General features: G+C 43.1%; 1 long non-coding RNA gene across 2 annotated transcripts in view; it reads left to right on the top strand.

Annotated features, from left to right (window-relative positions):
• The first annotated feature begins 1,999 nt into the window (after nucleotides 1-1,999).
• LOC123383954 overlaps nucleotides 2,000-26,629 on the top strand; it is a 37,705-nt gene continuing 13,075 nt past the window's right edge. Inside the window, exons 1-2 of one of the 2 annotated variants that reach the window (XR_006594402.1) lie at nucleotides 2,000-2,185; nucleotides 23,075-23,249. This is a non-coding gene — a long non-coding RNA (uncharacterized LOC123383954). The remainder of the gene's footprint in view (nucleotides 2,186-23,074; nucleotides 23,250-26,629) is intronic. The other variant, XR_006594401.1, reaches the window with a different exon arrangement.

Genomic DNA, 26,629 nt, shown 5'->3' with positions numbered 1-26,629 from the left:
TGTGAGTGAAGAAGCCTCCAGATAATCCCAGCCTCCAGCCATGTGAGTATTCTCAGCTAAGGCTCAATACATTTTGGAACAGAAAAAAAAAAGGCATTGCCATGTGGAGAGACAGTTCTCCATGGGTCTCTTGCATTTCTGCATATCTTGTAAGCAGAAGCACAGATGGCCTTTGTTCCAGATTATCTTTTATAAGACACCTATACAGAAAAAAAAGGCCAAAAACAACAGAAAAATGAGATTGTACCATCCTCTGAAGGAAAGCACAGGTTTGCTTACAGCCTTGAAAAACAAGAAGTATCCCTTATAATAGAGATAGTATCTTATGGCCACATGCTTACTTCCCATTATAAAAGATTCAGGTTCCCTACACTTGGGATTCCTCTCCTCTAATGCAACCTATTGTGTGTGCTGGTGTCACCTGTCCTCTTCCTATCACCCTGTGGGAATTGGGCCTCAAGGGACTAACACACAAAAATAATTAGTCAAACTACGTGTATAGCTGTGAGTAATAAAGTTCTTCATCTCTGACCCAGGAGTTTCATATTTTTTACCTGTATCCATGAAACTGTGCCAAACTGGCTTGTTAGCTTGCAAGGAGGGTAAAAATTCTCAGCACCTTCAGAGTTCCTGATGCCCTACTGTGTGCCTTATATGAATTCAAGATCTCCAGAGTCCATGAGCATAATAAAATTATCTTTACACCACTAAGCTTGAGGTGGCTTGTCATGCACCAAAAGATAATCAGACAGTTGCAAATGCAATAAAGACCTACGTCTTTTCTTTGGGGAGGCTACAGTCTGTGAGGAAGAAGTAGACATACAGAGAAACTATACACAGGGCCACCACACACAAGGTATCCTGGATGGCCCAGGGCAGGCACTCAGACATTCCCTCCGAGTGTCCATTCATGTCCACTGATTCTTTATTGCAGCTGAAGAGACTTCAGGGGACAAGATCATTGTGGTTCGACATATATAAACATGTCTGATGAGTGGGGATGGCCCCAAGAGGCTGAAGACATGGGGCGCACCTGGGTGGCTTGGTTGGTTGAGTATCCCGCTTTGGCTCAGGTCATGATCTCATGGTTTGTAGGTTCGAGCTCCACATCAGGCTTTGCGCTGACAGTGCGGAGCCTGCTTTGGATTCTGTCTCCCTCTCTCTGCCCCTCCCCCACTCACACTGTCTCTCTCTCTCTCTCTCTCTCAAAAATAAATAAACATTAAAAAAAAAAAGACATGGGGATTTGGAACATGGCATGGAAGATGTGACCCAGCCAGCCTGGTGTGTTTACATCTAGAGGAAGGGACCGCGTGTGTGTATCCAAAGAACTTCATCTGTAAATGCTAGGATCCTTTGCTGCCCAAGAACCTTTGCTGATGGGCCACACTTAACAGAAGGTAACACAGAGACAGGGAGTATTGGTCTCATTGTTGATTCAGGTGAAAGTTCAGGAATCAATACCCAGAGACAGTGGCACCGGGGGCTCAGGATCCCAGGTCTCAGTAGAGAATATGAACTGCAGAGTTGCCAGGACCGTGGCTCTAAATGATACCAGAGTTATTAGCGGATTTCCAGTTCCACTGGTGGTGTAGAGTCAGTGATGATGACCAACATGGGACTTTCAGCATAGAGAAACAGCTTGCCAGATAATCAGGCTCTGGAATTTTAGCTCTGGTGGCCATTGTAAGAGCTTTGTCTCTTAATCAGTCAGAACAGGCTGGACTCTGTTTTGATCTTAAGGGACAGCACAGTCATAGTGGCTTGAAACAACACGAACGCACTTGTGGGACAGTAGAGAGATGGGATGATGGGGCTTACGTCAAAGTGGGAGGGGTGGAGTACAGTCCTCGTGTGAGACTGAAAGGAGAGGTGGGTTGGATATATGGTCATCAACTGCTAGCACAAGATTGGATGTTTTGGAGCTTGGGCCACTTTGCTGGGGGGGTGGGGGGTGGGAATCCCTCTTGAGTGGATAAAGATGGGGCACTCAGCTTCTCCCTTTAAAGATCAGCATATAGATCACCTGAGCAGGGGTCTGCGGGAGCTACGGAAGCCTCTGTGCTCACCTAGGGCTCTTTAAACTTCTGAGGTCCAGCATTCTATCATGCCATTTCATTTCAGTTTTGTGGTGTGGAGAATAGAGCTGAGAAACAGGCAACGCAGCATTTCCTGAAGCACAATTGTGAGTAAGGCATTTCCTGTTCTGTTCTCTTTTTGATACTTGTGATTTTACACAGGAGGGAAATTATGGACCAAGGCTAATAGGTCTCTAGCATTTCTGCAACATTTGTTCACCTCTCTTTTTAACAAGGAGGGAATGGATCTGTGCCGCAGACTCTGTAATAGTATTTTTTTCTGATCATATTTAATTTTATTATTACCTGTTGTTTAAGATAACAGATACTGGTTTTCAACCTACCTGTTTCTGTTTTAGATATGCTTATTTAAATTTTCAAAAAGAGAGTTGGTTCACAAAAAGTTCTAAGAAAATAATAGTGTTGGTTATATGAGAATTGGCCCCAAATTTCAAAAGTATTAAGAAAAGGCTGAGGTTTGGCAAAAAGAGATCTAATAACAGCCTCTCGTTTTCCCGGGAAGAAAACTATGGCGGGGCAGGGCTTGAATTAGGACGGTCTGGGTCCAGAATTTATCTCCTGGGTGTTTAACACTTGCTAGCTGTGCAACCTTAAGCATAAATCATGTGAAGTTTCTGGACCTTGGTGTTATCATCTGTAAAATGGGGATAATAACGGTGCTCGTCTCCATGGGGCTTACGTGCAGATAAAATGCGTTAAAACACGTACAGTAACCTGACCAGTAACATGGCGCCGTGACTGGATATTGGTTATGACTGTTCTCACTCTGGCTGTTACCCATGCACGCCCGGTCTGGTTCTCCCCAGCTGCCTTCTGTTTGCAGATTGGGCCTGCAACCCAAGTTCACTGAAAGGAGGCATTTAAGTCTGTGGTTTATTCTGTTTTCTACTCATTGGAGACAAATGTTTTCCTTGGAAATTAGCTAATTGACTTAATGATCACCAAACTAGGCCAAACTGGGTCTGGCTTTCCCCCCCGCAATCAGTTATTGCAACAGCAATTGCTACTTATAAACAGGCAACTTGCCGGTGGACCCCTTCCCCATCCCCGCAATTCTCTCTATTCGTTTCTTTGTTCAATAATCTATTTTACTTGATTCAGGTGGGAGTGGCTGGCTGCGACAGCTCCTTTCTGTTAATCTGGGGGGTGGGTGGTGACTGTGAGGGGGAGGGTAAGGCACAGGAAACAAATTGCCGGGTCAGATATGTGATGTCCCAGACCCCAGAGCAGTCCCTTTAGGAGCAGAGACAGACGCAGAAAGCCGTGCCGGTGTGTCAATCACAAGAGGATTGACAACCTAGAACAACAGGTTCCAGATGCTCCTGACCCCTGTACCTTTTCCCCAGGACTGCAGGCTGAGATCAGACAGTCCCCCCAGAGGCCCAGGCCTCCCGCTGTGTTTTCTGTGCAAAACCATGTACAAGTTAAAGAGCCTGGGCTTCTGAGTCATCGGTTATGATTTTGCATTCCTGCTCATTAGCTGTGGGACCCTTAGCAAATGACCTGAGCCTCAGTTTCTTCGTCTGTAAAATAGGAATACTAATTGCTATCTCACAGGTTTGTTGTAGACATTAAATGAGATCATACACAAAATACAGAATAGGCCCTGATCCCATTTCATGATGCTTCACTTGTGTGAAAAGCTATGAGGTAGAAAATTGCAATTTAATGAAACAGATTTTTTTTAATGTTTATTTATTTTGAGAGAGAGAGAGAGAGAGAGAGAGAGAGAGAGAGAGAGAGAGAGAGAGAGAGAGAGAGAATGAATGAGCAGGGGAGGGGCAGAGAGAGATGGAGACACAGAATCTGAAGCAGGCTCCAGGCTTGATACGGGGCTTGAACTCACAGACCAAGAGATCAAGATCTGAGCCAAAGTTGGATGCTTAACTGACTGAGCCACCCAGGCACCCTGAAACATATCTATGCTACCATCCATTTTCCTCTTGGTCAAACATACCTGCCCACATCAAATTGCCACCCACATTTCTCACAGATTGCTTGTTTTCCTTTACTTGAGTACCTTCTTTTTTTTTCTATTTTCTGATATCAGTGCCCTCAAAGCAGCAGTGCTCTCTATCAGCTGCAGATATTTGATAAAGAATTGGTTACCAGATCAATCTTTGTTGCATTTTTAAGCTATTTTTTAATACACACACAAACATTTATGGTTTTATCCAGCCTTATTCTGTGACAGCCTGTCTCAAACTGTTTTGTTAAACAGTAAATCCATGGGATATGAGCAATTCTTACTCATACAAATAACATAAACCTTAGGAAAACACTGTTAAGCCAAGTTAATGAAATTTACTTTAGGACTTTCTCAAGCATTTCATATGTTAATGCATAAAAAGGATAGGATAGGATTCAGTGCTTCCCAAATTTATTTGCCTGTAGATCTTTTCTGCCACAGCAGGGCAACTGAAAAGACTAGGATCTTAGAGAACGGTGCTTCTCAAACTTCACTGTGCACCTGAGTCAGCTTGTTAAAATGCATATTCTGACTGAGGACGTCTGGGGTAGGGCCTGGGTTTCTGCACTTGTGACAAGCTCCTAGTGGAGGCTGCTGTTACTGACTTCAGACCAGACTTGGAGAACCCAGACTGCAAGGGGCGATCACCTGATATTCATCTTGGAAAAAAATCCCCTTTACTAGGGAACTCAGCAGAAGAATGTGTTCTCAAACTCTACTTTGGAGCAATAGAAAACACGTTGACCAACGGTCAGAGTATCCAGTTCTAGGTGAAACAGGAGAGCTGGTCTCAGCTGATTGAACTTAGAGGTGTCATTTCACTTCTTCAGATCTCAGATCTTCATGTCCAGCCACAGCTAGCGGCAACTCATTCTCCAAAGCACAAAGCCAGCACGTAGCCACTTGAGAAGCCTGAGTCGCCATAGACCCTGCCTTGCCCTCACCGTATTTGAGTCTGGCCTGGGGGCTCAGCCCTATATTCTGGGACCAAAGGGTCACTTTACTCTAGGGAGGTCCTAGAAGGTCCCCTAAGCCTCAGAATTTTCTTAATTTCACAGGTGCCCAACTGCCCCGAAATTGGCCCTGTCTCTCTTCAGGTCACGTCAAATGTGGGTAAAGCCTTCAATGCCAGGCTCAGTGATATCAGTCCTTGGCTGCTTCTCTTCCAGCCCATATCACTCGATATTCAAACTGTTCACAAGTCAGTCAGGGATGGAAGCCCTAACCTCCCATCCAAGGAAATGGTGCTATCTGCTCTCGGTCACTCAGACCCGTTGCCTCATTGTCACCACTGACCATCCTTCTCCCTTGCTAACTCACCCCTGGCCACATTCAGTGGCACCAAGTTTTGAGAGGATGGATGCCCACTCGGCTGGTGCACTTCACAATCCCCTTCCCGGAACCACAGAAGGAAACCTGGTGCACATGGGACCTCAGCCCTTCCCTCGTCCTCCAAATTGATTGGCTCAGCTGGGCCAAACAGAGTCCCTTCCATGGGGATTTAGAGGGAGGGGAAGAGAGAGGGCCATCTACACTCAGAAGACTTCGGTGGTCTTGTTTTCCTCCCTGGGACATACAAATGCAGAGGAAGCCAGGCTTTAGGTATAAAAGGAGGGTGAAGAAGATGAGAGGAAAGAAAGGAAGAGGAGGGACAAAGAGTACTGTCTCTAACTCTCTCTAATTTTCTGAGCCCCAGGACCCCTGCCCTGGGTTCTGTCAGACACCACAGGACCCTGATCATAAAGCCCCCATTTTGCCTAAATCAACACCTGGATATTTCTAATACAATTAAAAGAATTCTAAGAATTAAAAGCATTCTAACCACAGGGTCCTACCAATTCCAATCTGGTAACATGTCTTAAATCTTAGAGTTTATTTCCATCTTAATTAGCTACCCAGTCGGGATATCACCTCTCATGTTTGCGAGAATTGCCGAGCTGGGGTTCATTTAGTTTGTCGCTTTTATGAGATTATTATTTTTGTAAAATAAATGTAAGGAAAAGAAACATAAGACATTAATGGCAGTTTCCTACTCAAACAGAGTCCTCATTCCTCAAAGTTAAACTCTGACTCCTTCATCTAATATTCAAGGCTCTTTAAGATTTCCAAAACATGATCCATATTCACTACTTGATGCATAAATTTCAAGTAACAGAAACCCCCACATAAACTGGCTTATAAGTAACAAATAACAGAACAGAGGCTGCAAACTGGCTCACTCCATCATTCTAATCCTCTTCTTGGATCTTCCATTATTGAAGATGCTGGAAAGTCAAAGACCACATTTCCTAGTCCTCCAAGTGCTGGGAAGGAAACGCCCGGCCTTTCTGGAAGCACCTCATGCCTCAGTCATTCCCTCTGTACCTCATATCCTTTGCCCAGCCTCCCCCCTCACACATATCCACCTTGGGCATCATTTCTAAGGCCGCATGGCCAAGGCCATAAATCTGTGCCCTTGTTTAGTGTGGCATGTCCTCTACCTCTAATCCAATCTCCCCTCTGTGTGTTCTCGGTACTCGCTCATTCGGCTTGACAGCTATTTAATAAACCTATTTGCTTTCCTTTGACATGAGGCAGAAGTGGTGGGTGTTGAAGAGCTGTGAGGCCCTCGTGGACAATGAAACCCTTTCCCACTCAACACTCTTCCAGCTCAGCACAGATAAATGGTGGAGAACTTGAAATTAACCCAAGCTATCTTCTTTTCTTAAGGAAAAAAAAAATCACTGGAGACCCAAGAAGCAGGGCAAGTGCAGTAAGTGAAAGGGATGGCAGGAGAAATCACATTTCCTGGCTCCAGGGGCAGGGGTGAGCCCAGATCAGGGGCCTGTGAGCCTTCCCTCAATCTAGCTTTTATCACTTCAAAGCAGAAGGTCTTAAAGGAATGCCCTTTATGACTGATTCTGTCTTCAAAAGCATGAAAGAAAAAGCATATTTTCTTAAGCCCACTTGCTGGAAGCCAAGCAGTTTCTCAAAGGTGCTTGAGACACAAACCTGTGCAACCCAGATACAGTTTGATGTGACAGGCATAGCGCTGGAACCACAGTCAGCTGATGAGGCTGGGATTCTCACTCTGCTGCCTATGAGGTTTATGACTCTGGGCCATTTATCTCAGCTCTCTAAGCCTCAGTTTCCTTCCCGATAAAATGGGCATGCTGTTCACCTCACAGGGTTGTCATTAGGATCAAATAAGAGAACAAATGTGAACATTCTTGGCATATAGTAGTTGTTAAATGAATTGTAGCCCACATTATTTATTGCTGCTTATAATAATATGTAAATTTGCTCTCCATCCCTTCTCCAAATAACTGTCTATCCCTGCTTTTTATTGGTGTATTGTCTAGAATGTGTTTATTTTGTTTTCACTTTCACGGGTGGAGCCCAGGAATTGTTTCCTTGATGTCGTCAGCCTTGATCTCAGGGTACAATATCATTTCTTACATTCCAATATCTCTTTAAGCAAAGCCAGAAGATGTCCATGCCAGGTTTTGGTTGTCTTTGTATAGTAAGGTTGGACTATAGGGCTGAAAAGTGTACAATGTCTCCTGGGGCAGGTGAGTCCAGCTGAGTGGGCCAGAGTCAGGGTTGGGGTCTCAGGTCCACAGCCAGATAGATTGAGCAGTTACTCAGAACAGCTAAGACTGGGAAGAGCCTATGGATTTGAGTCTAAGCTGGTCTTCATGGAGCAATAAAGATCTAATCTTGAAAGTAGAAGTTTGGATGGCAAACCCACCCCACCCCCACAACAAAACAGGGGTTATGTCAACTTCCAAGAATGATGATGCCAAGTATACATTCAGAGACTGGAAGAATATACTGAATGGTACCATGGGCCAGTGATCTCACTGTAAGCTGGACTAGGTTCAGGGCTTCAGTTATTATCTGGCTCCCATATACTCCAATTCTAACAGGGAGACTATAGTTGCTTTTGGGTTCTTAGGCATCAATGTCAACTCCCTAGATCAAGACCCTAGGGTATCCAACAGTTTATACATATTCCCCTTTGTTCAATGCATGACTATCTGAATAAATAGCCATAGGAAAGGACTAGGGAAATTACCACTGAGTACACATGCTGTAGACTTGCAAAATTGTTCCTCCTGGGAACTTGGCCCATACTGAGTCAATGGGTTCCAGGTCTGAGAACAGCCAGGAATCTTGCATTTTTCTGTGGCTGCTGTCCACAGGCTCTGACCATTCATCCTGGATTTCTTTTGATTATACATATTAACAATATGTTAATATTAACTTTTGTTAATAGTTGCCTTTTGTTAATGGTTGCCCAAATATCTCTGCCTGAGGACCAATGTATTCTATCAACCTCCATCTCTCTGCTCGTCCATCATGCTTGGTCCAGTCTCCATTCTGACCTTGCTGCTTGTTGTAATAATTGTGCCACCTGGCCTCTATTATTTTGGGATCTTATTATCCCCATTGCTTTCAAAGCCCAGTTCTGTAGTAACATCTTTTTCTGGAAGCTCTGGTCTATGAAGACAGCCACCACTGAGCTACTCAATAATTCTAGTACACACTCACCAACCAGTACATTCTCTAGGCCCTCCTGCAAAATTTGTCAGTTGATGAATTTTCTGGCCTTATGAAATATCTGTTCCAACATGCCCATTTCTCAGAGTCTTTAGATGATTTCCTCCCTGTCTGTCATGGCAGTTCTGCCATTTATACTTCACTTAGTGGTGGCCATCATTTTTTTTCTCAAGCATCCAATAGCTATTCCAGGAGCATATTAGCCCCATTTCCAGGATCCTTGCCATGATGTTAATGTTGGATCCTGGAGAATTCCTCATATTAATACACTCTCCTTTATTCAACTTCTTGTTCCTCTCTCTTGATCCTGCATGCTCAGGGCACAGACTCGTGCAGATGTTCCAGGATATTCTAGTACTTATTAGATCCTACAGCTCCTTGGTATAGTAGATACTTGGCACATAGCCCCTCTCAGACTTTGCAAGCCTAGCACCTCTGTGGTCAGACTATTTTGGGCTTTGACCCTTGTTATTGGTCTTGTTGACAGTAAGGGGGATGGTAAGGGAAATGGAAAAGATCCTGCATGGGGATATTGTCTTGTAAGATATTTTCACTTGTCATTTCTGTATAAGCTTCAAGGAAGTTGAAAGAGCACCATTACTTAACGAGCAGGGGTGCACCACTTACAGTCAGGCAGGCTGAAGGTTTTTTAGGAGTTCAGGATTCTTAGAAGTGTCTATTCAGGTGTCCCAAGCCCAATTCTCAGAGTTCCCTTCCTTCTAAGCTAGATTTCTGGATTATGTGAAGTCAGTTTTCTTTGAATCCACTACTCTTACAATTAAGTTCTGTGCCTGATCCTTCACACTGCTCTCTCTCCTTTGGTTATAGGGTAGAGTTTCCTTCAATGCTGCCTAGGAGGTCGTCAGACCTTCATATTGTGCCTTTAGTTGGATAACCACCATAAGCCAGTCATTACCTTTCTCTAATGAATCAATGTGTACAGCAACAGCCAATCGATTACACAATCTTTGTGGTTACTACTTCCCTCATTCTATTCAACTTTACCACCTAATGCATTACATTGATATCTCAACCATGTCCACCACCAGTACAAGGTGTAACAATCACACCATATGACATGCTAAGTACTCTTTATGCTCTGCCTACCAACAGTGATAGGTTCTCATTGCCAGCCAGTGGGACATTTCCAGCCCCCAAATCCCATTTTAGAGTCCATTCCTAGGCCCATTTCTGGTTCTATTTTCTGCAAACAGATGCTTAAGTGGAAAATTTATTGCAGAAAGCTTACTGGTGCATACTCACAGATGACAAACTTGTAAAGGTGTGAAGGCAGGGCTAGGCAGATGGAGAAGCTGACCCACAATGTTGTTTCAGTTGAAGCTTTGGTTAATCCTATGAGGAGCTTTGGAGAAGGGATGACCCTTTAGAGAGTCCCAAGTGAGACAAGGGGGTCAGACTTTTGAATCCTTGTATTGGACAGTCATTAGTTATGGCAACTTCCTACAAGGGAGATAACTGGGCAAGGCAGTTCCCTGATGGCAATGCCCAGTAAGAAATGCAGATATGGGCTATCCTGGCTGATGTTCCCAACAGCTGGGGCATGTCAGTCCCAAAGAGGACATCTGGGCAGAAGCACCATAGTCTCTACTACATCATCCCACTTAAAATATAAAACATTTCCATCACCCCAGAAAGTTCACAGTACCCTTTGCAATCAGTTTCCATGCCCTCACCTTGCTCCCACCTCCACCAAGAGAAAACCATTGCTCTGTTTTTATCACCACGGATTATTTTTTGTGAGTTTTACAAGTTCCTATAAGTGGAATCACAAAGAACATAGTCTTCAGTGTCTGGCATCCATAATGGTTTATAGATTCAATCACATTTTTGTATATATCAGAATTTTTATTATTGTTAGTAGTATTCTATTATATGATTACACTACAAATGTTTCTACATTAACTTACTGATAGATTTTTTTTTCAGTTTCTTGCCACTAAGAATGAAACTGTTATGAACACTCTTGAACACGTCTGTGTGTGGACATATGCTTACTTTTCTTTCAGATAAATACTTAGAAATGAAATGATGGGTCATGAGGTAGGTGTATTAGCAGTTAAAGAATAAATGCTAAACAATGGCCCAAAGTGGTTATAATATGTTGATCTTCTACCAGAAACATATGAGAGCTCCATTGTTCTACCTCCAATCGATATACTTTTGGTATTGTCAGTCTTTTTTTTTTAAATGTGTTATTTATTTTTGAGAGAGAATATGTGAGCAGGGGAAGGGCAGAGAGAGGGATATAGAGGATCCAAAGCAGGCTCTGCACAGAGAGCAGTGAGTCCAGTGCTGGGCTTGAACTCATGAACTGTGAGACCATGGCCTCAGCTGAAGTTGGACACTCAACTGACTGAGCCACCCAGGCACCCCTGGTATTGTCAGTCTTTTTAATTATAGCCACCCAAGTGGCTGTGAAGTGATAATACCTTATAGTTTCTAATTTGCATTTTTGTAATGAGTAATGATATTGAGCAGCCTACGTATGTTTATAGACCATTTTTATATTTGGAAAGTGTTCACATCTAAAGACGTTTGTTTTCTATTGGGTTACCTTTTCTTTTAATGTTTATTTATTTTTGAGAGAGACAGAGAGAGACAGAGTACAAGCAGGGGAGGGGCAGAGAGAGCAGGAGACACAGAATCTGAAGCAGGCTCCAGGCCCTGAGCTGTCAGCACAGAGCCAGATGCAGGGCTTGATCACAAACCGTGAGCTCATGACCTGAGCCAAAGTTGGATGCTTAACCAACTGAGCCACCCAGGTGCCCCGAAATTGGCATTTTCATTACTGATTTGTAGGTGTGCTTCATATATTCTAGATGCAAGTTATATATATAGTGAATATTTCTCTCAGTCTTTGGCTTTCTTTTTATTTTCTTGATGGTGTCTGTTGATGAGCAGAAACTTTTAATTCGGATGAAGGCCAATTTATTTATTTTTTACGGTTAGTGCTTTTTGTATCTTGTCTAAGAAATCTTTTATCTAACCCCAGATGTGAGGGTATGAAAGTATTCTTTATTTTCTTCCAGAAATTTTATCACAGTATTTCAAGAGCAAGGGCATTTTCGATACTACCTTAGGCTGTTAAAATATAAGAAATCATTAGTAAACGTGAATAGTACAGAAAATGGGAAGGAGGTGGCAATAGAGTGGGAGCTGAGGCCAGCAGAAGCAAAGTGGATGCCCAACCCAGACAACCGAAGTCTCCAGAGTGCTGGGGGCACCCCCTCCTCTCTAGTTGTAATGTCAGAGCTGTCCCTCTCCATTAGAGCCAGGGAGGCCAGCTCTGCCTTTTAAAAAGGGGACCTGCAAATGGAATTCACACAGTGCCATGACCCTTGACGTGCCGTGTGGCAGGCTGCAGCCCGATTCACATCCAAGTGCACACAACACATTCACAGCTGAGAGCTCGCCTCTCCTGCCCCGTCACACCTAGCACTTCCCCATAATTCCACAGCCTGCTCTCCCCAACAATGTTTTGATATGTGGGGCTGCCTCTACGAGGGCACTAGCTAACTTTGGGTTCCTGAATGCACCTATTTGGTGTTTTCAAGGAGATCAGTTTCAATTCTCTGTGACTTTGGCTTCATCCCTTCTCACCTTGGAGAATTGAAAACAGGAGGGGGCTGGTACTTACTGTACAGATATGACCCCCAAGTCCCTCGAATCTTCACCCCGGACTTTTATCTGAAGCCCTTTCAGAGTAAGATGAGGGAAGCATGTGCCCTGGAAATTGGGTCATTACAAGCCCTGTCCAAACCCTCTTCACAGAGAATCTGCCCACCCCCCAGCCCTTTGCTGCCTGGGCCATGGTTTATGTCGTGGGATACCTAAGCCACAGCTGATTGGCTCAAGTCAAGTCATATGAACCAGGGTCACACCAGGGCTGGCCAGCAATCTTCCAGTGAGTGACCCCATGAAAAGATAATATCTCCCTATGATCAGATTCTTTCCCTTGAGAATTGGAACTGAAACACACAGCAAGAATTGGCAACTATGCAGTCAGAGGTGAAGCATGATGTAGCAAGAAAAAGGTCAGGGCGTTTGAAAAGAACCATATATAAGACTAAGTGACAGAGGAGCTGAAACCCTGAGCAGGAGAAGCTGCTGGTAGAGAACAGAGCATGAAGCAGTTGTTGAGACAGGACCAGGGGTCCCAGGAAAGGACCGCAGCTTTAGACATGCTTCTGTTCCAGATTCCACAAACCGATGCCTGCTCAGGAATCTATCAACCTACTATCAACCCCCAAAGCTATGAGGTATCTTGTGAGGGTCTCGATTTTCATCTCCAGACAACTGAGAGGGAGAGGGGAGAGGCGAGTGAGTGAGTTAACAAAATGAATCCGAGTGAAGTAAGGCAGGTAGTCACTGTTAACTCTCCAGTATAAATATTTCCCACATACGTCGTCTGGAGACATGTTAATGTAACCTCACTCCATTTCCACTGACCCCCTCTCATTCCACTTGTCTGTGAAATTCGGTGAGGGGCTATCTGCTAGACCTGTGAGGAAGGTAAATGCATTTTCGATGAGCTGGAGAATCTGGGCCATTGAACAGAAGCTCCTGCATTATCAGTTGTGTGTGTGCATGTGGTTGAAGCCAAATCTTTAAAGTGCTTACATCTGGAAGTATGGTAGGGCAATGGAAACTCAGAGGAACAGAACTGTGACTCTTGAAAATGGCCATCCTGTTGGGATATTGGAAAATCATATAGCATCTTAACAAAATTCTATAGCGTCCGTCCTGGGAGTGAAGTGCTTTTTGTAAATATCACTTTCTAAGGGAGTGACGTTCAGATAAAGGCCATGGTTATTTTTGCCCTCAGAGCAATACACAGAGGATGGGTATTTTCCAGATTGTGCTAAGGGAACACATACATGCTTTGGATAGTTAGACTTCACTCAGTTTTGTGCATAAAATGAACACAAGGATTTGGTCAGTAATGTTTACACACACACACACACACACACACACATACACACCCCTTAAAATGGAAGAGATATCAGAAAGGCTCGCTAATGATTGGCTAATGGGAATTAGATCTTCAGAAGAAAGCTCACAACCCACTGAGCAGGGGAAGTACCTCAACTAATCAGTGAGAAAAACCACAACAGCAATGAACATAGGAATAATTTATCACTCTCCCTTATGCTGCAGAGAATCAGGACAATTCTCTGCCCTTGGTTTAGGGTGAAATGAGGAGAGAGGCCTCAAGTTGAAGACAAGGACTCCAGAGAGTCTTAGGTCTGTGTGTGGGCATAGCAGCCCCTACTCAAAGAAAGTTCGAGGTGGAGGAAATGTGAGCAACCCTAGCTCAAGTCCCTTGTTTAGCAGGTGAGGAAGATGCAACACAGAGATCTTTATGCAAAACTAATTATTGGTTCCAAGTTTATTGGGCAGAGATCATGGATAATGGCATTCTATCTACGGCACCAAACAGACTAAGCCAAATATTGGGATAAAAATCACAGTAAAGATCCTGTGGAGGCCCAGATAAAGACTGAATGCTGGCCAGTGGTTCCCAACAGGACACAATTAACATGTTTATTTATGATGCTTCTGTTTGAAAGTCTGTATCCCAAACTAGTTTCTGTGGGTTCAAAGTGTGGTACATCAACAGCAACATCTGTATCACAGGAAGCATCTTAGAAATGCAGAATCCTGAACCCCAGCCTGGCAACTGTCTCACAGACTGACCCGTGACAGGGTCCCTCGGTGCTGCGTGTATACACGACCGTGCGAGAACACTGCTCCTACATGCCACGCTATGGCTCTTTTCCAAGGAAAGGAAGTTGGAGTCCCACCAGCTACAATTCAGCAGCAAAGGAGCCTGCCACGCTGGTTTTAAGTGTTAGCATGTATTAGTTTTATAGGGCTGCTGTAACAAACTACCATACATTTCATGTCTTAAACCAACAGGAATTTATTCTCTCATAGCTCTGGAAACCAAAAGCCCAGAATCAAGGGGCCAGAAGGCCTGCACTTGGTCCAAAGACTCTAGAGAGAGGAACCGTCTTTCCTTCCTTGCCTCTCCCAGATTCTGGTGGCTCCAGCAGTTCCTTGTGTCTGCTGCCCTCTAATCTCTGTCTCTTGCCTTCACAAGGCCTACTCCTCTGTGTCCCAAATTTCCTTCTGCCTTTCTTTAGTGTGGACACTTGTCGTTAGGTTGAGGACCCACCTGGGTAATACAGGATGATCTTATCTCAAGATCCTTAATTACCATTTTTCCAAATAAAGTGGCATTCACAGGTTCTGCGTGGGCAAACATTTTGGAGGGCCACCATTCAAGTCACTACTGCATTTTTTGGGGGTTAGGGAGATGATCTCCAGGACTTGAGAGAAAGGGCTGGGGGCCACTTTGTTGGAGATGATCTTCTGCTGTCAGGGTCCCAAGTTGGATTCAATCATTCAGCAAGGGTCCTCATGGGCTTTGATTATGAGAGAGAAGCAGAAAGAGAGGAGAGGGAGAAAGACACTCTTTTGTAGTCTCCCTGCGTCCTCACTAGAGGAAGAGCACAGAGAACACTGGATTAATTCAGGTTACCCTGAGAGTTCTGTGCTCTGGCAATGAGATTTAAACATTACTTGCATTAGAAGTCAGCCTAAACTATCTCTCTTTTCTGTCAGCCAACATTCCCCTCTTGCCCTCTCTGTCGAGGGGCTCCCTCTTTCTTCCAGCCTCTGCCTGCAACTGCTGGGTGCCCAGCCACTCCCCTGGGCCTGCAGACAGCCCTCCTCTGGCTCCCTCCCATCTGGGCCTGTCAGGCTAGCAGAGTCAGGTCTCTGCACTAATTAGGAGCATTACCACTTTGCCAAAAAGAACAGGAAAAGGCCTTGGTTAGATGTCCTGGACTTCAGGGATCCTGACTGCAGGCGGCTGAACTCTGGCATCTGCTTAACAGAACTGAAAACTATGGGGCTGCCCCCAGGGCTGTGGGGAGAGCTTTTCTCCAGACTCCATCCAGAATCCCGGAACCACGGTCAAGGATGGCGTGAAATTGGGGGGGGGGTTTTCCCAATTGCTTTTCATTTAAATATTTTTTAAATTTAATTACATTTTAAAAATTCATAAATTAAAAAAAAAACGTTTAGCATATGCTAATGTAAAATGTACCAATGTAACCATTTTCTCAACGTACATTTCCATGGCATTAGCCCATTCACAGTGTTGTGAGGCTATTGCCACCATCCACCTCCAGAACTCTTTGATCTTGCGAAACTGAAACTCTGTGTCCGCTAACAACTCCCCACCCCTGTTCCTTGGGTCCTGACCCCCACCAACTCTCTGACCACTCTAGGTACCTCGGAGAAGTGGAATCATGCAGTATCGGTCTTCTTCCATCCGTTTATTTCACTGAGCATGATGTCCTCAAGCTTCATTCACGTTCAGAACCTTCATTCACATTCATGTGTCAGAACCTCCTTCTTTTCAAAGCCAAATATGATTCCATTGTGTGTGAATACCATGTTTTATTTACCTATCGATGGACATTTTGGTTGCTCGGGATACAGATTTTTTGTAAAGTAAATATTTACTTTAAGTTCTGAAATCACGACAGCCAGAGGAAGGAAAAATTTGTGTGGCCTGAAACTGAGTAGTGAACAAAATTAAGGCCATCTTTGATACCCACTGAAAACAGCTCAGCAAATTTAGAAAAGGAAAAAAAAAACAAAAGAAGTCACCTTTCTTTTTTTTAATGCATGTAAAATGCCCCCAACTTTTCCAGAATGAGAGAAAGTAGGAGAACTCCGGGAACTTACGAGTTACGCTGACAGTTGGCTGAGTTATGCCATTTGCACCAAATAGCTAATTAATTCTCAGAACCAAAGGGTGATAAAACTACAGTCGCCATTCGAATGAGAGTGAATGATCCGGAAGGAGCTTTGAGAAATCTGAATCATGCCTCCAGGCTTTGGTATAGGTCCGCATATGTGAGAGGGGCAGGCTTTTTTCAGAATTTCAGAGTTTCTGAGATTTCAGAGAAGAGGAATCCTTCCTGAAGGGGCCTCTGATACCTGATTGTCCCAGGACACATACCTTAACACCTCTTTGGGTATTAAGTGGAAGGCATACCGATCCTATTATTGCTTTCTCTGAAAATTGCTTAAAAAAAATCTTTCCTAATGGAGACATGTTTACTTTATTATTTGTCTTTTATTAAGACAACTGGTATTTTGTGAAAATCTTGGGTTACTGAATTGCTAGTTGATTAGATGATGGATTAAAGGATGAATAAAAGAGACATCTTTCATTTCAAGAAACATAAAATTATACATTGTATTTATTTTTCCAATGGATAATTTCTATCTTTCAATTTTACCAGTAAAAATATGTGAGAAGGAAGACTCATAAATGCTGGGACATGTAGTAACTCAAGTAATGAGGATTCCCCAGGGCATGATTTGCTACATTCCATCCTGGTGAGAGAGACCTCTGGGGTAATGTTGCACCATGAGCAAGGGAGGTGTGACATCTACGTGGCCAGGGTTAGTGGTCAAGAGAGGGTATTGAGTCACAGACTGTTGGGCCCTGGGAATACTAAAACCAGCTCCTTAGTGTCCCCATGAGGCATACTATCCAGACTGGTGCACGAAGCTAGGAAATACGGCCCCTCCTGCTGGTCTATCGTGCGGCGTTAAATGCACAACCAGACAAACCCAGGCAGTGTGCTCTCCAGGATCCAGCATCTTCCAAGATTTAGATTCCCGGTGCTCAGTGTAACCTTCTTCCTTCTATTTCCTCACCTATGAAACAGACATACACATGCCTACTACCCACCCTGTCCTGGCCTTGTTATTATTCTGAATCAATCCGGACTTGCCAAGGTCGTGGCACTGTCCACAAACACCAAAGTTCCTGATAATAATTCTCCCAGCACTGTATTAAAAAGAAAAGTCATTTATGTTATGAAATGATTCTTCAGGCACCTTTAAAGGTTGAGTCTGTCCCCAGAGCTCAAAGGGTGGAGGGCCACGTGGGATATGTAAGTAACACTGCAACCATTTGGGCTGGGTCCAGATTGTCCCTTTAGAAGAGACCTGCCAGGGAGCGGGCAGTAGCCAGTGGCCAACAGCGCTAATAGCATGAGCCATGGCTGTTGGCACCCACTTTGCTCCTTCAAAGTAAATTCCCAAAGCCAAGCTCCCATGTGGAATCTTACCTAGAGGGTGAGTGGTTGGTGGTCTTTGCTGGGGGATGCCTTGAGTTCTCAAGTTCCAAAATAAAGGAAGCTGGGCAGGAAGGTCAATGTTACGCTTGGGAGTCTCCTCTACAGACCGCTAATTAGATCCTTCTTCCAGTGGGGACTAGAAAGGCATTTCCATCTATGGCTGTCTCCCCAAGGCTCACGTTCCTTAGGATAAATGGAAACCAGAAAGAGGAGTTCCAAGTTTCCAGCTGTAGAGAAATGGGACAGCTGCCTCCCACCATAATTAGAGACTGGTCCCACAGCCTATGAGCACTTTCTCTCTGTGACTGGTTGGGAGCCTGAAATGAAGTCCCATCATCTGTATTTGTCATTTGTACTCTGCTTATGCATTTTTCTTTGTAGCAAAGGACCCAGTTTGTTTTACACCATTGCTGTCACTGGAAACTACGACAGTTATGGCTACCACTTATTGTCCATTTTCCACATGCCCATCACTGTACCATGGACAGTACAGGCATACTGTCACCCAGGAACATGAGGCTACACCCAAACTGCATGTACTCCACCACGGTATCTGAGACATGATAGTGAGATTATGCTGTGAGTCGACAGTGGGAAAAACATAACAGTGTGTCTAAAAGTGTTGCTAATAGTCTGGCTGTTATCACGTGGAAAACGTGAATCAAGAAAGGGAGCAATCTTTTGGATGGCATACCATAAAAAGCCCTGTTCCAGACCAGCCAGCCTGACTTGACTGCCACCCTCTGCTAGCCCCCCACCCCCCCACCTGCCAACATACACACTGTCATATTATTATGTTTTACTCCTACATTGACCCTCCAAGGCTCCATTCTGTCCTGGTCTGCTCTTTGGGAGAATGACCAAGACAAAACTAACAGTTCAAAAAACGAAAGCAGCCTGAAACGAAGGAAGGAGGTAATTCACTGAAACCCCACTCTGCCCCTAACAAGCTGAGTGACACTGGGCATTGGCTTTATTCCCTTGACCTCAGCTCTGCATTGGAAAAGGGTGACAAGAACAATTATAGGAGACAATGCAACGGACAGGCACTTAACAAATAACTCAAAACACCACACTTTAAAAACGGATTGTACTTCAGTTCTCTGCAAAGTCTGGAACACTTCTTTACTGGTCCAAACAAGAAACCAAGGTAATACCTTTTCTAAACGCCTTTTGAAACCCTCATTTAACTTTTTATGAATGCTGTAAAGCATTAATATACGCTCTGTATCACCCATTTCCCACTTGGAAAATGCGTCCAAAAAGAAGGTAGGTTTTCTGGTTCCCAGGAACGTGAACCTGTCTTTTGCTTCCCAGTCAAGCACTGGCCAGTCTCTCTGTGCTTTTCTTCCGGCCTTGCCCGAACACTCGGCGAGGAGACTCTGTCAAGGGGTTGGGCTGTGGGAGGTTCTATGAACATATTTCCTGTAACCCGACTAGTCTGAGACGCTGGGCTTCACACTGGGCTTTTCTGTGGCAGCCCCACCGCCCCTATCACCGCAGCCTTCCTGCCTGGCAGCTGCAGGCAGAACATTCCCCAGAGTTAAGGCCCAGCAAAACTCAACTCTTTCACCAGGAGGCTCTGGGCCTACCCTGCTTAATTGCTCTGGAGCCAGCCACAGAGGGTTTGTTTGGCTGGCAAGGGCGGGATTTTAACAACTGAAAAGAAAAAAACTAAGTTGTCAAAGACAAAGCCTGTAGAGTCCTGAGGGATTCCCAAGGGTAGCTAATTGGAAAAACCATTTGCCCCCTTTAACGTCCCTCCACCCACTGCCGCCCCCAGCCTTATCCAGAGCAGTCACCCTATCTGTAAATGGCGACCATGGAAAATGTACCCTGGCGACTTGGTGTGAAAGATAGGCAAGGCTCCTAAAAAATCTTCTCGGAGGCTTATCACCTTCTTCTGGCTCCACAGCGGGCTCGGGCTCTGGGGCTGGAGGAAACTGCCTGTCTGTGAGCCTAGACAGGGTCTCATCAACAACTGATAAGGCCCTCTGTGAACAAGCAGGCGCTGTAGGGTTTACTTGCCTCTCAGATGCCAGAGACGTTTGTAGGAGAATATACAGGGTCCAATGACCTCCGCAAAGGAGGCCGGGCAAGCCCGCAGTGTTGGCCATGAAGCAGGGTGGTCCTCCCCTGACCTGGGAAAGGAGAAACCTCAGAGTCACTCCACAAGTCCAGGGACAAATATCCGATGGTCAGCTGGGACATCCATGCAACACTCCTAGGCCAGATGAATTGATCCCAAATACTTCCAATCTATTCAGACTCTAAACAACCAAAAAACTCCTGTAATCCTAAATTCTGTAAGCCCGTATCAAGGCAATGGATATTAAAATGATGCCCCCTCATATCAAAAGATCTTGAGGTCCCCTCCACATTGGACCACTTAGTTCACCAAAAGGTACAACATTAGCAAAGAAGAAATCAGATTTCATATCCCAACTCTGCCTTCTATCCATGTAACATTAGATAAATCAGCTTCCCCAGGAAAACGCAAATATTTGCTCAGACTAGCTCTCATCATGTGAAAGATTTATAAAGAAATGGTAGAACACTATATAAAGCACTGTTAATTAAAAATGCAATACTTGAACTATCTCCAGTGGTGAGTGTACTTATACATGCTAATCCTTTGAAAATCGTGTACTCGTAGTGAGCATGCTCAATGCAGTAGAGCAAATGTATACTGACTTCCTTGCATGGAGGAAGATAACAAAGAAAAGACACAGCTCATTTAAAGAACCATAATGTCTGGCATGTGCTGTAGTCAAGGAGCAAACTTTCTGTAATGGGGGAATCTGGCAGGAAAATTGTGAAGAACTCTTGTGGAGAATGGATCATCTGAGCCCTGAGATTTGGGTGATGGGGTGGCTTTTGAGCAGGCAGACAGTCCCAGGGAAAGCAACAGCCTGAGCAAAACCACAGAACAGAGCAGGGAAGGAAGCAGTCTGGAGGGCCTGCCCTGAAAGGGGTGATGAAGATAATCGGGAGCGTGGGGACAGGATGAAGAGACCTTGAACGTCAGGCTGAGGAGCTCAGATTGTATCCTGTAGGTGCAGAGAGCTGCTGAAGGTGCGTGAGGAGGAGAGCCCGTGCTGAGGCAGCCACCTGTGTGAAGGGCACAGGAAAGGCTGGAGGCTGGAAGGACCACAGGGAGCTGGGTCCAGAGAAAGGCAGTGCAGGTGAAACGGAAGTGGCTGCTCCCAGGAGGAGTTTGCTGTGTGTTGAGTCTCTGATAACTCAAATATGTGCCATTTTCCTTCCTTTCTGGATAATTGGGGGAGGGGGGAGGTCACTCTACTCAGCAGACCATAAATGACTGATGGCATTGTTTCATAAACTGAGTTTTCACTAATCACATTGCACATTGTGGACAACTTCCCATGCATGAGAACAACCCTTTAATGATTACATGATATTATCAATATATGTATCATGTTTTACTTCACCAAACTTCATACGATGGGCACTTATTTTGAACAAAGCTGTGATGAGCATTTTTGTAGTTAAAGACGTACATTCATGATAATATTCTTAGGAAAAAAAAAATACCAGAAGGAAGTGGGCTGGATCAGGATGTGTGCACATTTTCAAGACTTGCAATGGGGCGCCTGGGTGGCTCAGTTGGTTGGGCGACTGACTTCGGCTCAGGTCGTGATCTTGCAGTTTGTGAGTTTGAGCCTCGCGTCGGGCTCTGTGCTGACGGCTTGGAGCCTGGAACCTGCTTCGGATTCTGTGTCCCCCTGTCTCTCTGCCCCTCCCCCATTCATGCTCTGTCTCTCTCTCCTTCAAAAATAAATAAACATTAAAAAAAAAAAAAAACACTTGTGATATCTACCCCTGGCTTTTGATATCCCTTACCGATGAACTCTCCACACACCTTACAGTTTGTGTCCCTGTCTACAGTAGATGCAGACTCATTTTCCCAATAGGACAGTCCGACAGTGGATGTTATCTTTCCCTTTATCTTTGACCATTTGATGGCGGAAAAGTTACACCATTATAATTTTCATTTCCTTGACTACTTAATGACTATGACTTTATGTGATTTTTTTTTTTGCCCTTAGCTATACTTTGTGGGGAGGGGATTTCTTGACATGTCTTTTAACTGTTTTTCTATATTATTGTTTACTTGTTTAAAAATGATCTACATTAGTAACATTAACCATTTGTCAAAAATATTGCAAATGCAATTTGCAGTTTATCATTTTGCTCTTGGGTTTGTTTTTTTTTTTTGTTTTTGTTTTTTTTTTTGCTTATACGGTTTAAAATTTTTATGCCATTTTTTATACCATGATTATACCATAATCTTCCCTTATGATTTCTGACTACAGCATCATGTTTAAAAAGGCCTTCACCACCCCAAAATGAAATATAATTGTACTCATGATATTTCTTTTTTCTGGTGTTTTCCATCTTACAGTCATCTGAAAATTATTTTGGTTAGATTTTTCCTTAAGCTCCAGTTTCATTTTTTCCAACTGGTTAGCCATTTGCCCCAGTATCATTTACTGAATATTCTTTATCTAGTGATTTGAAATGCCATTTTTATCAAATCTCAGCAATTCATTCTGGTGATTGGCATGGCTGTCTCTTTAGGTGCCAATACTATGTTGTTGCACTTATTTAAACTTTACAGTGTGTCCCAGTATTTGGTAAGGCAAGTCCTCCTTCATTATTCTTCCTTTAATAAATTTTCTGTTATTCTCCCCCGTTTATTCCTCCAAATGAATTTTAAATAAGTTTATGTGTTCCAAAAAACAATGCTATTGGAATTTTGATTGGAATCATATCACATTTATAAATGAAATAACCAATAGCCCTGCAATACTGAGTTTCTGTGCAAGAACATTGTTTATATTTCCATTTATCCAAATTCGCTTTTATGCTCCTGAGTAATATTATGAAGCTTATTACACACAGTCACCACCCAGTTCTTGTTCATGTTATCCCTGAGTGTTTTAGATTTGGGGTTGCCACATGGGATTTTTTCCTGCTATATTTTCTAACTCTTGATCACTGTTTTATTAGAAAGTTATTGTCTTGTTTCCCTGTTAGCTACTAAATTATATTATTAATTTAAATAACGTTTCATTAGATTCCTCCAGACTTCCTGAGTGTGGTGGTTTATACTGTTTCAACTTGATGAAGTGGGAATAATGTTTTCCAGAATCCCCTTCCCTGTATTGTTCTTAGTTAGAATTAACCAAAAGAGGCAGACAGACAATATTTGGAAGCAGAAAGGAAGCAGCAGCCTGTATTCTCTTAAGGTCGTCATGATGAGGTGTGGTGCCAGCCAGACGCAGGGTCACCACGAGCCCCCAGAACCCACAGACATTTAGCAGGAGATGCTGAGAAGCAGTAGCTACGTGAAGACACAGCTTTCCCCAGACCTCCCCATGTTCACTTTGGTGGCTGGAAGTGCTCAACCCCTGAGACTGACAGGTTGGTGACTCTTTCTTTGATCCTTCAACTTCCTCCTTGAATTTTCACTTCCCCAATTCTTTCCACAATTGTGTGATGCCTAATTACTCTAATAAATCTCTTCTCTAACTCAGTGGATCTGCTTTTGAACCCTAACTGATACACTACAAAAATAATCTTGGAATGTTAGCGTAGCCAGCCAGACTACAGAACTACCAGTTACATCGGAGTTTCAGAGAGAAGCCTGTTTCTCTCTGTCTCACTCAGCCCTCCAGCTCTTTATACAACAAAATGGCCCATCAAGGCAATTCACAAAACAAAGACACATTTGCCTCTGACAAAGTCTTCTTCCAATTCTGAAATTAACCTTTCTTTCCAATCACACACATGCACCTGCACATTTTTTGATACTTATTCAATAAGACAGTTGATGGTTCTGTAAGCACAATAGCACCTTGGGTTTAGCTTAGAAATAAACTTTCAAGAAACACATTTGGCCAACTTTGTACTTTTGCCAGTGAACACGGGTAAGGGCAGTGCTGGTGGTAAGAGCTAGAGGGACCTAATTTTCACATCAACACTTATTTTTAGAGGAGGCAGACAGAGGTGACTTAGGCAAGCCTCAACTCCACTTCTGCCCTGGGCAAGCCAGGGGAGGAGATGATTGGACAATATTTTTTGTTTTTCTGAACTAGTCTTGGCACCTAAGAAAAAAGTTGACAGTCCCCTGTTAGGGCCCCTTTATGTCATCACCAAATCACTCCTGCCTCCATAAGAAAAACTTAAGCAGGACTCCAATCTGCTGTACAGACATGACCTCACAGGGTCTCAGATAGAGGGCCTTATTTTATGTTAAATGATTTCTTTTTCCTTTTTTGTCTTGCCACATGAGAAATCTGCTTTTAGAATGCATGGAGCGGACCGTCTGCTACTTCTTATTAGTGTAACTTCTGAGAGACCTGAGAAAACATGATTACAGCCATTGTTCAAACAAAGACAAACAGCAGATCCAAAAGCAGTAAATGCAATGGTTTAGACCATGTTAGCTGCTTTTAAAAATGTCAAAAGAGGGTGAAGAGAATTGATCAGTAAGATGGCTGCTAAAATACCTTAAATGAAAAATGCATCAATATATACAGTCTATGGCTTCCTAATTTTCTAATTCAGCATTTCCCTGCTTTTAGTTCTGTAGCTAATAGAGTTTCCCTGACTATGTTTTCTCAGTCCTTAAGGGAAGAAGTCCAGGAGTGGTGGAGGTCAATGTGTAAAACAGGATTATTGTAGATGGTAAATAATAAGTCGATGAGGTTTTTTTTGACATTTTGCAGTAATCTTTCTTGGGAGGAAAATACACATTTTTCTACAACTTGTTTATCAGTTTTTATTTTGAAAATAAATTCTTTGACATTAAAGAATTGCAAAAAATTCCTGTGGGAAGAACCACAGACTAGAAATAGCTTGCGCTGGACTTGGAACTAAGCACTGCACTGTGAAAGATAGTGTAATAGGATACATAAGGGTTTGCTAATTGGACTGGAAATTCATGAGGGAGAAGCTGATAACTCTGAAGTGATTTGGGAGAGAGGAACATGTCAGCATTGGAATAAAATGAAAATATGAGTCAGCATAAAGTGATTTTGGAGATCATCGGTTATGAATATACTTAGATAGGATGCCATTTTTGGCAACAGACTTATTTTACTTTAATAAATATTTATAAATTGTTTTAAAAATGTTTTGTCATCTGCAGTGAGAATACACTGTGGGTATTTAGTTTGGGCATATTTATGTGTAAGAATGTGTAGGAGGAGATGTATTTGATAAGAAGGAACAGCAACATGTCTTCATTCAAAATAAATTGCCCTAAATTTTGGCTGGGTTTTAAAATAAATCCTAATACTTTTTTCCCATTTTTTTAATGTTTATTTATTTTTGAGAGACAGAGAGAGACAGAGCATGAGCAAGGGAGAGGCAGAGAGAGAGAGAGAGGGAGACACAGAATCCGAAGCAGGCTCCAGGCTCTGAGTTGTCAGCACAGAGCCTGACATGGGGCTTGAACTCACAGACTGTGAGATCATGACCTGAGCCAAAGTCACACACTCAACTGACTGAGCCACCCAGGCGCCCCTCTAATACTTTAAAATATGCTAGAAATGAAGTTCAAGCTCAAAAGAGTGTTAGCTACTAGCTCTGTATTTAATATTGCCTAACTTCTCAATATATTAAACACGAATTTAATTAAATTAAAATTTAATTCAAATTTTTAATTAAAATCAAATTTGCATTTAAATTGTTTTAATTTAAATTTTAAAAGATACGAATGATAAAATAATACTGCATTTTATACCACCAGTGATTCAGAGACTCCATCTATACCACCCAAAAAATGGGGCGTGAGTCTTTCCTTCAATTACTAAACACAGCTGGACTACAAATGCCTACAAAACTCTCTGTTCTAACATCTTCCTATAGTCAAAGAACAAATGCTAGGTAACACGTGGGTAGAAAGTATGGTAGGAAACTTTCATTTCATTGTCCATGAGATGGGTAACCACCACAAGAAATCTTTATAGATATGCACAGACATAGGAAGAAAGTTGGTAGCCATGGGGATTATGCTTGTTCATGCATTTTATCAGTTGAATACCAGACAGGTGGACATCAGACACAGGGAGACATATCAACTTAACTGAAGAGACACACATTAGTTGAAAGTCTGAGAATTAGATTGGAAACTGTGTACATCAATTAGCCTACAGCTGTAGATCTGAAATTAGACCATTTCATAAACAGAGTAAAAGCAGGGCCAAGAGCAATTCACACACCCATTGTTTAGAAAGATTTCACCGTACTTATGAGTTGTTCATGAAACAGATGTCCATTGAACCTTTATTGTATGCCAGGCCCTGTTCTAGGCAATGACTGAGTACAAAGAAGAAAACCAACATTTTTTTAAAAAGTACTGCAATGCAAAGTAAAAAGAACCATATAATAAAGACTCAAAAGAAAAGCATAAACCTATGAAATATGTACTACAAGATTCAAAATAAAATTTCAGAAAACTAATTGGTATATTTAGAAGAATGCAAGAGGGAATAATCACAATAAATAGCAAAAAACCCTGAAATCAAGAGAATAAGATTTAAAAGTAACAGGATGCCTGTGTGGCTTAGTTGTTTAAGTGGCCAACTCTTGATCTCAGATCAGGTTTTGATCTCAGGGTCGTGAGTTCAAGCCCCATGCTGGGCTTCACACTGGGCATGGAGCTTACTTACAAAAAAAAAAAAAAAAGGGTAACAAAAGAAGAAGGTTTTACAGACTGTAGGAAAAAAAGGAAAAAAAAAAAAAAGAAAACCACTGAAAGTCAATAGATACGTAGAACAGAGAATGGCAAATCACCA

This window comes from Felis catus, chromosome A2 (genome assembly GCF_018350175.1).
Source record: "Felis catus isolate Fca126 chromosome A2, F.catus_Fca126_mat1.0, whole genome shotgun sequence".
In the NCBI taxonomy this organism is placed as follows: Eukaryota; Metazoa; Chordata; class Mammalia; order Carnivora; family Felidae; genus Felis; species Felis catus.
Note: the sequence above shows the minus strand (reverse complement) of the source record. Positions and strands in the feature narration are given on the sequence as shown.